Consider the following 12,997-nt stretch of genomic DNA (forward strand, 5'->3'; position numbering starts at 1 on the left):
TTTTTTAGGGTGGCGGAGATAAAGGGGTGTGACAGAGATGCGTTCTACCATTCCTCTCCATGCTCCATCGAACCAAATCAAAGGCACTTTACCTGGGAGTCAGTCCCGATGAACTCAGCGGGACTTACTCCTGAGTAAGCATGTATAGGAAGGCTCTTGCCCCAGACTGCTGCCCTGACCAAAGGCGCATCACAGAGGCACTGGAGACAATAGAGGTGTTTAAATGACAAACTGCAATAAGATGTTGATTCCTTACCCCACCCTCAAAAACATAGGATATTAAATATTAGTCAGCCCTGCTGCCGTGCCTTAATATCTTGCCTTTTTCAGGCTTCAGTCTATTTATTGTGTAAATAACCACCACCCTCTCAGAACCCCTGGCATCTTCTATTTTTTAAGAGTCAACCCACAGCTGGTAGAGAAGGGGGGAGGGGGGGTAAAAACCGATTAAGAATTTGTGAATGCAGTTTGCAGACTTCAAAGTGTTCCTCTGTTGTCTGCCATTAGGAGCCTCACACTAAGATTGTCACAAAGCCTTTTTTTTTTAAGATGTCAGCTTAGAATTCCCCATCCTTTTTTTAAAAAATGAATGACACTCATTATTAGAGAGGGTGCTTTCAAGACCCCCAAGAAAAGCTTTTAAGGCCTTGGAGAGATTTGACATCCTTCCTTCACCCTCTTCTCTCTCCCCTCTTCCTCCCCCTCCCGATAATCCAGCAATTCTGATCAGAATAATAATAATAATTAAAGCCAAAGCAGAGGTGCAATGTGTCTTCTCTTGAAGGCACACATTTAACTCCTGGGTTTTCTGCCCCCCCACCCCGCGCCTCTGCCTAGGACAGTTCTTCATTTAATTTAGCAAGCTGGCACTCATGCTCAAGCGCTGCGAAACCCAAAGTGCACTCTGATCCAGGAGTGCGCGCGCGTGGATGTGTGTGTGTGTGCGCGCCCCCAAAAGCAGCACCCCCCGACACGCTTCCTGTTGATCCGATTTGCACAAGTGACGAGGGAGAGGCGGTAGCCGAGACCTGACACCCGGTTCCCTTTCAGGCAAGAGGGCGAGTTTTCATCCCAGCCTGGAACCCTCCAGACCGCCTCTGTTTACGCGCTGCATCTACAAACACCCCGCCTGCCCCTCTCCGAAGTGACCCAACAAAGTGTGTACGCGTCGCGTCTCTCTCTCTCTCTCTCTCTGCCAAAGCATTCAAGAGGAGGGAGAGAGAGAGAGAGAGAGAGAGAGAGAGAGAGAGAGAGAGAGAGAGAGAGAGAGAGAGAGAGAGGCTGAGAGGTTATGTGTGAAGAAAGGGAGAAATAAAATCAGAACAAATGGTACAGCTAATGAGGACAATTAAATTAATTATGTTAAAGGAGATGAAATTCTCTCTCGCGCTCTTTTCTCTCCCCTCTGCCCGTTCCTCCTCCTCTCCTTCCCTCTCTCTCTCTCTCTCTCCAACCCCCCCCCCCCGCCATGATCTGTTACCCCTCGCTGGCAACGGCGCCTCCGTAATTCATGGCAACTGATTAGTGCATCTATGCAAATCTTTGTTTAAATCATTCAACTAATTAAATGATGGGATTATTCCTCTGCCTACGGTGACATCATGCGCAGTAATTAGTACTCTATTTGGACTGTGGCAATAAGATACCCGGTGTCAACACCATCCTGCAATAGACATTAAGCACTTTGTCACTTTTGGCGCTGTGTGTGTGCGTGTGCGCGCGTGTAACAAACAGCTCGGCATCTAATTGCAATCGTTCCCTGTTTCTCCCCCCTCCCACTCCACCAATCAAGGGATCTTTTTAAAATAAAGAGAGAGAAGGGGGGGGGGGAGAGTTGGTGAGTAATATGCCAAACCACATGTGTAAAGGAATAAAATAGAATAGTTAACATTCAGCTCCACGCCATTCATTTCCCCCTAAAATGTAATGATAATTAGATGGGTCATAAAATGCTCTTCTTTTCATTATGACTGATGAAATGCATTAAAGCTGACAGGGTATTACCTGACAGTAATTAGGTTTTGTCATGAATTAAATTATTTGAAAGCAGGCTCTTTCCCCAATCATGCAATTTACAGCAAGAAAATTATTATATATATATAGCAAAATAAAAAGAAGGGAACGAAGGAGAGTAGAGGCTATAGCAAAATAAGGGAGTAAGAAGAGGAAAAGCAGTTTCTCCCTCTTTCTTCAGAATCATATGAATTATTCACACACAAGCAAGGGGGGGTGGGGAGAAGGAAGAGGGGAGAAAAGTGAAGACGAAGTGGTTTATTACTTTAAAAAGCACTTTGCACAGATGTGATCGGTAGTGTTGTGTCGGAGATGAAAAACCAAAGTACCCAAGGTGTGTGTGTGAGGGGGGGGGGCGGGGGCGAGAAGAGGAGGCAGAGATGCAGGCGAGAGCAAAGTGATCTAGTTGAAGAAGAGAGGCACGCCGACTCTGGGGCGAGGAAGACCAGAAACCCTCCTCAGCTCCGCTGCTTTCGGGCTCTCCCCTCCGCTTCCAGCTCTGCCGTTTCCAAACACCTCAAACCGTGATCGCCACAGAAACAGGATTTGTCGGTATTGTTTACTTCCTCACGTTCTTAAAGACTCAAACCCAGACGGACAAAAAACACATTCCTTTCGGTTCCCTCCCTCCGTCCAGAGTAGTTACAGATGGAGGCCGGACACACAGTGAAACATCGCAATCTTTATTTTTCTCCCCCCTAAAATGTTTCAAAACCATCACCAACAACTAGGGTCCTTTTTTCTTTTACCCTCCTTGCTGGAGGATCTCTCCACACATCTTCTTTTTTCCACTTTCCTTTTTCTTTAATTTTAAATGCACGTACAATTTTGCAAGGTGGTGGTGTTATTTAAAAAGGATGTTAAGATTTTGTTTTTTAAAAAAGAGAGAGAGAAAGACTTACCTTTGTGCAAGAGAAGCCTTCTGCAGGAAAAAAAAATAACGTAAAATAATTCTTCCAAGTTTCACAGCTTGGACACTTTTGTCCTTTCTAAAAAAAGTCACCTGCCAATTCTTGAAATTAAAATTTTCCCCTCCCCTCTGATCAGTAATATTTTTGTACAGTCCCAGAGAGAGATGCCCGTTGTGATGTACACCTCTTATTGTGGAGCAAAAAGACAATGAACATGCAAGGAGGGAGAAAATAAGATACCAAATCCTGGTGGTGTTTTTTTCCTCTTTAAGAAAAAAAAATAGATGCACGCACTCCCTCAGTTGAAGTGCAAAAAACTATACTTGATCACCACATCTCCCCTTCTTCTCCCCCACTTGAGTTCCAGTAGCATCAAATGGGAGCAAAATCCCAGATTTTTCCGCTTTGCTGCTGCCTGCTTTCTTTCTTTCTTTCCTCCCCCCTTTCCTTACTTTCTTCCCCAGCTGAGCGCAAGACCTGAACGGGCCAGCTCTCCTCCTTCAGTATTTAAACACCTCCACCAGGTCCCTAGTTAGCAGCTCTCTTTGGCTCATCCAAGAAGCTGACAAGTACGGTTAGAGGAGGCTGTACATGTTGCTCTAATGGACCTCATTAAGTTCTACTTACAGATGTTCTCTTAACATAATTGATCTGCGGTGAGTTGAGAGGACTGCAGCTTATTCCCTAGCCCCCAATTATGGTTGGGTAATTAGATCCCCAACCTCCAATTTTTCACATTCACCCTTCTAACATCCCAAAATATCAAAGTATCTCTTTCTCACCAAAGCTCCCTTCCCTCCCCTTACCGGACTCCACTCCACTCACTGTATTGACAGTTAGATCTACGCTAACCTTTGTAGTGACGCCAGTTTTAATGGTGCATTCAGTCCATTGACAGAACTCTGGATTTTCCTCCCTCCTCCCTCCCTTCCTTCGCTCTCCTTTCCTCCTCCTCCTCCTCTTCTTCTCCTTCTTCTTCTTCCCCCCTTTTTTTAACCCTCAGAAACAAAAGGGTAAAAGAAAAAAAAATATCTAGCTTGTATAGTTTGTACTTTTGATAAAAGGTTTCGCTGATGGGCTTTGGCAGTAGAGGTTCTTTTCTAATGTCTTTTTATCTGAATTAATTCCTCAGATGAAAACTTTAAGGAACAATGAAGAAGAGAGGTATTGCTCTGAACCGGTGAGAAGGGTGGGGGGGGGGAGGGAAAAATTACACAGCACACCTGGGACAGATGAAGCCAAACTAGTGCTTTTATAATGCCAATCAGCGGGGCTGTTATCATCCCTCTAATTAGGAAAGCAGCCTAAAACAGAGAGCACTTGGGGAAATGGTAATGTTATGGTTTTGCACTTAAAAGGGGAGACATTTCCTACACTGTAAGAATCCAGGATTGGGGCTGACAAGTCCTTTAATTAATGGGCAGGATTCCCCGTGTGTGCACGTTGGGAGTGCATGTTTCAATTCATAAAAGTGGACAAAGGGGGATATTTGGGGAGAAAGGGGGGGCGAGCAACTGTGTCTCTGTGTGTGTAAAGCACAGGGGGGAGGGGGGAAGAGTCCATTAGTTTTGAAGGAGAACAGAGTTCACAAGCTACCTTTATTTTAACCCCCAAAGGATTACACACAGAGCTGCAGTGAGCTGTTTGCCAACGGATTTGAAAGCTACAGTGGGGGGAGAAAAAGCCCAAGGCCATCAGGCAAACAAAAAGTTTGGGAGAGAGAGCACATTTGGAATCTGAGAATGCTGCCTCCTCCTCGCTTCTGATCTCTCACTTTCCTTTTGGAAGCTGCCTTTGCTTTCTACGGAAACTGGGCCCAAGTTAGCCCAGTAGAGGGGGCTCATGGGACCAAATCCGTGGCAGGCAACTTCTACGCCGGGTTGCTGAAATGCTCCATTTTCTTCCCAAGTGATGGGCTAATCTGCGGCAGTTTCACACAAGACGCGTGGCTTTGTGCTGTGGAGACTGGTTGTCTGAACAGACTGTCGTGAGCAAAAATATATCGTAAGTTGGCAGCGCCATCACAGCCTGTCTGGACTTGGACTGAGCCAAGGCACAGAACAAATCACACCTTATCCCTTGTGCATTGTGATTCGGGCAGCTTTAGAGATGTGGGTAAAGAGAGCTGGCCCAAAAAGGGGAAATGTCTGCTACATGCAGGCAAGTCTAGTGAACTGGCCTTCACACAACCTGTTTGGTCTTTGATTTCAGACCCCCACCGCCCCAGTGCTGTTTGAACTGGCTGTTTGACTGCGCATGTCTTGCACCTCCAGTCTGATCCTGAGCATTTGGTGTGCAGCAGGGAGTCAGCTGCAGGTGGCGGGCTTTGGAGTACCAGTGAAGGGCAGCCAATTGCCAATTATTTAGCTTATTATTACAATGCCCCCCCTAAAATCACCATGGCAACTCGCTTTGGAGTGCCTGGCTCAAGCGCCAACATTTCATGGTCCTTTTCTGATCAAAGGAAGCTCTCTTCTACCAAGTCAGAACATGGGTCCATCTACCTTGATATTGTATACAGTGAACTAGCAACAGCTCTCCAGGGTTTTAGGCATGGGAGCATTCCAAGTCATCTGTGGAGATGCTTGGGATTGAACCTGCGACCTTCTACATGCAAAGCAGATGCTCTACCGCTGCACTATAGTCCTTTCCTAAATACAACCCTTTGAGGTTGCAAGGGCAGGCTGATAGTCTTGGAACCAACCAATGTGTTGAATAAACCAAAAAACACACACCCCGTATTCATAGAATTGTAGAACTGTAGAGTTGGAAGAGACCCCAAGGGTCGAGTCCAACCCACTGCGATGCAAGAATCTAAACTAAAGTATTCCTGACAGATGGCCATCTAATCTCTGCTTAAAAACCTCAAATGAAGGAAAGTCTGCAACCTCCCTAGGGAGTCCGTTCCACTGTCAAATAGCTTTTACTGTCAGAAAGTTCTTCCTGATGTTTAGTCAGAGTCTCTTGTAATTTGAAGACATTTATTTGTGCCTTACTCTCCAGAGCAGGAGAAAACAAGCTTGCTCCATCTTATATCTGATAGCCCTTCAGATATTTGGAGATGGCTATCATATCTCCTCTCTGTTTCCTCTTTTCCAGACTAAACATAGCCAACTCCCTCAACTGTTCCTCATAAGGTTTGGTTTCCATACCCTTGATCATATTGGATGCCCTCCTCTGCACACATTCCAGTTTGTCAGTATCCTTCTTAAATTATGGCATCTAGAACTGGACACAGTATTCCAGGTGTGGTCTGGCCAAGGCAGAATAGAGCAGTGCTATTACTTCCTTCGATTGGAACACTATACTTCTGCTGATGAAGCCTAGAATAGCATTAGCTATTTTTACTGCTGCATCACACTGTTGACTCTTGTTAAGCTTGTGATCTACTAAGACCCCTAGATCCTTTTCACATGTACTGCTAGTAAGCCAGGTGTCCCCATCCTACATTTGTGTATCTGATTCTTGCTGCCTAAGTGCAGAACCATATTTGAAGTTGGCTACCATATCTCCCCTCAGTGTCCTCTTCTCCAGGCTAAACATACACAGCTCCTTCAACCGTTCCTCTTAAGGCTTGTTTTTCAGACCCTGGATCATCTTGGTCACCCTCCTCTGCACATGTTCCAGCTTGTCAACATCTTTCTTAAATTGTGGCACCCAGAACTGGACACAGCATTCCAGGTGTGGTCTGACCATTCTTAGAGGCTTACGCCATTTCTAATTCTGCATCTTTCATTAGATATATGGTACCTTCTGCATTGTACTTTGTACTGGAACATCACCACACAAATGTACTTGTTTGGCCAACAGCGTTTAACCCTTAGAACATAGGATGCTGCCTAATTCCAGACTGTTTGCTCATCTAGTCCAGTAATTGTCTGCTATTCTTACTGGCAGAAATTCTTCAGGGCACTTCCCATTACATGTTACACAGGAATACAAGTCAGACTCCACTCGTCTAGCTAGCTCAGTGTTGGCTACAATGACCAGCAATGGCTCTCATTGGTTCCAGACAGTTCCAGCCCAAAGTGGAGGTGCTGGGCACTTGAACCTGGGACCTTCTGCATGCAAGGCAGATGTCCTACTACTGAGCTGTGGTCCTTCCTGAAATATGCCCAATGAGTTCAACCAGCTTGATTCCCAAGTAAATGTATTTAGGATTGAAAACCTGTCTCACAGTTAAACAGGTTTTCAACAGGCCAATTGGTGCCAAAGAAGGATAGAACATTCTTTATGTATGCTACAACAGCAGCAAGAATACTCATCGCAAAGTATTGGAAGACACAAGATCTACCCACCTTGGAAGAATGGCAGGTGAAGGTGATAGACTATATGGGACTGGCAGAAATGACTGGCAGAATCCGAGACCAGGGAAGAGAGACGGTGGAAGAAGATTGGAAGAAATTTAAGGATTATCTTAGGAAACATTGCAAAATTAATGAATGTTAGAATGACGTTGGTTTAGAAATTAAGTGGTTTTCAGCTGTAATGATTAAGTAAAAAGAAAAGAAAGGCTAAAAATTAAATGAAAAATAAGGGAGAGGATTTGCTGAATTAATAACTAGAAATTGGAATACAGAAAGGGGAGGTATGAGGAGGTCGGGGAAGTAAGTTATAAGAAAATAAGGGATTGAAATTATACTTGTTTTTGTTTGCATTTTGTGTGTATTGTTATTTTGTTTTTATATAATTTTTGAAACTTTAATAAATATCTTTAAAAAAAGGATTGAAAACCTGAATTCTCTTCCCCCACCCCCACAATATACTTCACTATTGGTGAGGGGGATAAGTCCTTCGGACTCTCAAGCAACTGCTATCCAGGATTGTAAACTAAGTTGATGGGGAAAGCTCAAAGGGGCCAGGTGGAGAACTGCAAACTTCTTTTCTGGGAGGGCTCCTGCCCCCAGTGCACAGTTATCAGATATAACTCTCCCCATCACACTAGGAAGTGCCTTCTCTACTCTGTCTCTGCCTTTCACTTCTTGATCTCTCTGCTCCACACAATCGCATCTTATTTATTTATTGCATTTATTAGTCACCCTGTGACAAAAAATTCTCAGGGCGACGAACAACGTGAAAATAATTCAACACTACAAAAAAAAAGCAATAAAAACACCGATCATATAACAGCACGGAATACAACACAGCCACAAATAACAGACCAGAGATTAAAACAAATTCAGCCAAAGTCATAACATCAAAAGAATGAATACCACCCAAAAAAAAATCACAATGGGATAGTTTTATTATCTATTTTAATTATGGATGTGTACATTTTAATGTTCTGATGGGTTTGTTTTATTATCCATTTTAATTATGGATGATTATTGCTTGTGTTAACTGGTTTTTATACTTTGTAATCTGCTTGGAAGCCTCTTTTGTATCAAGCAGTATATAAATTAATTAATAACAATATTAAGTAATAATCTTTATGGGGTTTAAAGCACAACATTGTACCATTGTGAATGTTAACAGTAAGCTGTTAAAACTGTAAACCTGTTAAGCAACACATTTTTAAAGGCCTTGGATTTCATTTTTTTCTTGAAAAGGGTTTTCACCCGGCATCAAAGAAATAGAAAAGTATACACCAGGTATATACTCTTGGGGGAGGTGTTCCATAACCATAGAGCCACCACCAAACAGCCCCACTCCTTCATGGTCACCCTCCATAGCCCGGCTTGAGAGGTCACTCAGATGAGGGCCTCAAATGAACTGATGACCACAGGGCCATAGAATGAGAGCTGATCCTTCAGGTTCCACGCTCCCAAGCTGTGATTTACAACCTGCCCTTTGAAGTGAGCCCAGACATGGACTGGGAACCAATGAAGATGACAAAAGCATTGATGTGATATGGGGGCCTTCAGTCCTGGCTATAGGTATAGGTATCTTTATTTGGCCATTGGGACTCTCCCTAAGCCCCCACCTCCACCCCATCTCCAGTGCTGCTCTGTGCTCTCTTCAAGTGCCTTTGCCAGACTGGAATGTGTCCTTGAACCATAATCATGTCTCTTGCTCACCTGGGTGAAGGAGGGAAGGGTGTTGGTGTTCAGCAACCCCTGACTTTTAAGTGGCTGGGATGTAGTCTACTGTAGAAAGGTAAGAGTTGCACCTGTTGCTCTGTCCACTTTGGCCTCTGGTCTTACCTGTCACTGGCCTGTGGCCCCCAGAAAGTTCCTTGTGATGGAATGTGGCCCTTGGATTGAAAGGGATTCCTTACCCCTGGTGTAATTTGTTTGTACTGGTGGGAAGTTTCTAAGCACAATAGGAGAAGAATTGTATATGCCTCAGCTCCTTGGATGAAGAGGGGAACAAAAAATTAAAAGAATTGTGCAGTGTGTGTATGTATATATATAATCTTATGCCTGTAATTGTGTACTTCAGAGTAGACCCCATTGAACTCAATGGAACCTCTTCATCAGAAAGTGTGCATAGGATTGCAGACGTAACTTTGACACTAAGAACCAGCCACAGTTCTGCAGTGCATCTGAACTCAGAGAACTGTGGCTTGTTCTTACTGGGGGTGGTTGAAGAATTTGTTAAATTCCAGTAGAAGAGACATGATTTGTACCTTCCAGACTTACTTACCCATTGTTTCCCATGCTTCCTGAATGTTCTGATGCACTTCTTGCCTCTTCATTTTCAGGTAATAGGCTTAAAAGTACACAGTAAGTGCAAATTTTCATATAGATTCCCCACCTTAAATTGCAGATCAATGCAGAAACTTGTTAGGATAGAGTAATATTCATGGGGAAGTCACACAGTTTGGACATAGAACTAGGGATGGAGGAATCAATCTCAGTTTTACTCAGAGCAGACCCATGGAAATAATGGACCTAATTTAGTCATGTTCATTACTTTCATTGTGTCTACTTAGTTGACTACCATCCAAAGTTTGTTACAACAAACTAGAATCAAGCTGTGGTTTCAGATCCTCTGTTGCTGTAGAAGTTTGGAATCATAAAGTTTGGATGCTACAAGGAACCATGGTTTGTTCTTAAACTGAAAGCTTTCATTCTTCTTTAAATGCAAGAGAAGAGGGTAGGAGGGGGGCGGCATGTCATGCAATTCTCAGGTACATCATGACTCATTCGCAAGAGCGTAAACCACATTTTTTTTTTTGCATGTGATTGTCTGAACCAGAGTTTTGCAGACTTTTCAGAGGACTTCTCTGTCATTGTTTCTCTAATTTCCTTTGGCACACATTTTTGGTGAGCTGTCTGCAGACCTTAGAAAAGCAGAATAGTCATGTTTTAAACAGCAACAGGTCTGTGTTGTTAATGCGTGTACGCGGGCACACACTAAGTGCATCTGGGCAGAAAAACCACACTCAACAAGTTTCAGCTCTCATTTAGAAACTGCCAAGTTACAACAAACAGCTGAAGAAAGGAGTGGTGGAGCTTATAATGGCAGCCGCGAGTGACCTCTTACTGCAAAGAAATACAGACAATAACAGTTTACTGAACAGCTGAAAGCTATTCCTAATGAATTGAACAAACTTATCCTGAAGGGGGAGAGTTAAGAGAGCTCATGAAAAACATGGCTCTGAGAAATTACAGTGAACAACTAAACTTTAAAACACTACCAATTTTCTAAATGGCCTTTTCACATGCATTCGCAATCTCTACTCCTCTCTTACATGCTTACGGGGAAATCAAAGGAGATGTTTCTTGTTCTTTGGGATAAATGATAATTTTGAGTCTCAAGCAAACAAAGCAATTGGGGGTAATGACACCACACCCCCGCCACACCTACGTGCTCTCTCGAAATTAGAATAATAGGGTTCATCTTATCCGTCTTGCCTTGGAAGCGAGCCCTGTTGAGCAAATTTGCGTTCGGCGATGCGCTATTCTTCTCTTCTCTGAATAGTTCAAAAGAAGGTTTTTTTTCCACAGAGAAATGGCAACCAGATTGGCCTCTCCCCCTCTCCAAGAGCCTATTCTCTGCAATGATTCCTTTCATCCAGAACTGGCCTATGCAACTTAATTACTCATCACAATACTTATATTCCATCTTTCCTTGTGCAGTTCCAAAGCAGATAACTGAAATAATGAAAGACAGCAGAAGCAAACCAAACCAACACAATTTTAAACAGTGTGTGTGTGCGCGCGCACACACACACGCAAAGGTGAGCAGTAAAGTCCACCCTCTGCAAGCCAACTGCTGAACTATAATGGATCATTTGGGAGAGTGAGGTGGCTGTTTGGTGAGTTGGTAGTGAGTGCTGGGGGCTTCCTCTTCTGTCGAGACTTACAGCTCACAGAGGAAGTGGGCAAGTCTAGTGTCTACCAGGCAAGCACAAAAGCAAGGTCTTTCTAAGTAGAATTCAGGACCCTGGGCAGCACCCAGTGGGCTCTGGTGGTTGAGTATTGCTTGGCTCACCAGGACAGAGAATCATCTGAGGCCTTACAGAGGCACACAAACCCTTTTCTGCATTGAGTCTCAACTCCATGAAGTAAGCCAGTTTTTTGTTTTTTAAGGTTCCTTGCCTGCTTCTGTATCCTTTGACTTCTGTGAATACTAATAGATTCAAGGGTTGTTGGGGATTTGTCCCCTGAGTCCAAGGATGGTGGCATGGCTGTGTTCTCCAGCTAGAGGAGCACAGGAGAAGCTACTGAAGACTCTGCCATAGGGAATGTTCCCTAGACCTTTGAGTCCTTCTCAGAGTCTTTTTGGACCCCAGGATCAGGCCACTAGGAGATGGCTCCTACACCTCCCACTCCCATTTTATGCAGTGCCATGCATGCATCAAAAATAAAGATTTATAGAGCCTTGAATCAACTGCCTTGCATTGGTGAGCTGTGTCCAACCTATTTAGAGGGACTAGTGTTAATTCTGGTTAAGAGGGAACTCTGGTTGGCATTGGTGTATCGCTTGACTGTGATGAAAGGGAGGAGATGTAGAACGCCATAAATCTCTGATCTGCTCCTGATCTTCTTACAGTGCCTAGTGTTCCATTCATATTGGCCTGGTGACACCGTGTGATGGAGTCAAATTCTTTTACTTACAGGATGGCCAGACAGACAGGAAGAAGAATTGCTGGGGGAAGTGTCTTGTGATTGTTGTGACCACATTGTATACTCAACAGGTTGATTACTCACCCCCTTTGGTCGAGAGTTACTCTTTCTTTGGTAATTATGTTTAGTGAATAAATTGCCTTTCATGTTAACTGCTGAGTTCCATTTTAAGTGCACGTTCCCTTTTTTCTGGCGTATCAAAGAGAATCTGTTGATTTTAATTGGGCTCTCCTTAGGCTCATGATCTGGCTTGCCAGACCAGGCTTTCAGAGCTCTCTTACCTGTAGTAAAAAGGGCTATGAAGCATGTGGTTCTAGCTGAAATTGTTCCACTAAGCCTTTCCAACAGCTAGGACTGTGCCTTGGCAGGAAAACGTAGTAGTTCCATGAGACCCAGTTTTTGGCAAATGGAGCCACGGATTTTCAAGGATCCATTGTGTTTTGTGTTGTGTTTGAACAAAGATGGGGAGTTATTTGGCAGTTTCATTCAATTCCACGTTCCTGTGAAATTTCAGTTAAGGGGGTGCTTTATTTTGTATTATTATTGGCAAATTGTTAACATGACGATCGATTGTGAAATGCTCTTTATAAAAACCCAACAAAAACACACCAAAATATGCACGGCTGGCTGGAAATATTTTGCTGCAGAAGCAGAAAATCAAAATGGCACTTCCCCAACTGATTGATATGGGGCAGTAACATTATTTGAAATAAAATTCTGGGTGCAATAATGGTTCTGTGCTGTGCGGTCATGCTCATTGTCATTCTGCACCAACCTCTGCTTGTTAATCTCATTGTTTACTCCAGGGACAGTGACTCTGGACTTCCAGTTAATGTTTGATTCCAAATCCCATCAACCCTAACCAGCATGGTCAACAGTTAGGAATGATGGGATTTGGAGTCCAACATTATGCATCAATTATTACAAGGAGCTTCCCATTTGATTTGGATAGTGGCTGTAGAAGCCAGTCTTGAGAAAGTGAATAGTCTGGTTGTTAATTGCCCAGTCAGTGCGTGGATTTTAAAAATCTTGCATTACCTGTAATTGTGATGGCCAGTG

At 43.6% G+C, this 12,997-nt stretch overlaps 1 protein-coding gene and 1 long non-coding RNA gene across 13 annotated transcripts in view; one reads left to right on the plus strand and one right to left on the minus strand.

Moving 5' to 3' along the window:
* Window positions 1-3,529, minus strand: part of LMO3 (LIM domain only 3) — a 95,778-nt gene extending 92,249 nt beyond the window's left edge. Inside the window, exon 1 of the mRNA XM_081927522.1 lies at window positions 2,916-3,529. The gene's annotated coding sequence lies outside the window, so the exon portion shown is untranslated. The remainder of the gene's footprint in view (window positions 1-2,915) is intronic.
* The window catches only part of LOC309378834, a 90,205-nt gene that overhangs the window by 3,107 nt on the left and 74,101 nt on the right, over window positions 1-12,997 (plus strand). The window lies entirely within an intron of this gene.

Source organism: Podarcis melisellensis (assembly GCF_964234715.1).
Source record: "Podarcis melisellensis genome assembly, chromosome: 10".
Lineage (NCBI taxonomy): Eukaryota > Metazoa > Chordata > Lepidosauria > Squamata > Lacertidae > Podarcis > Podarcis melisellensis.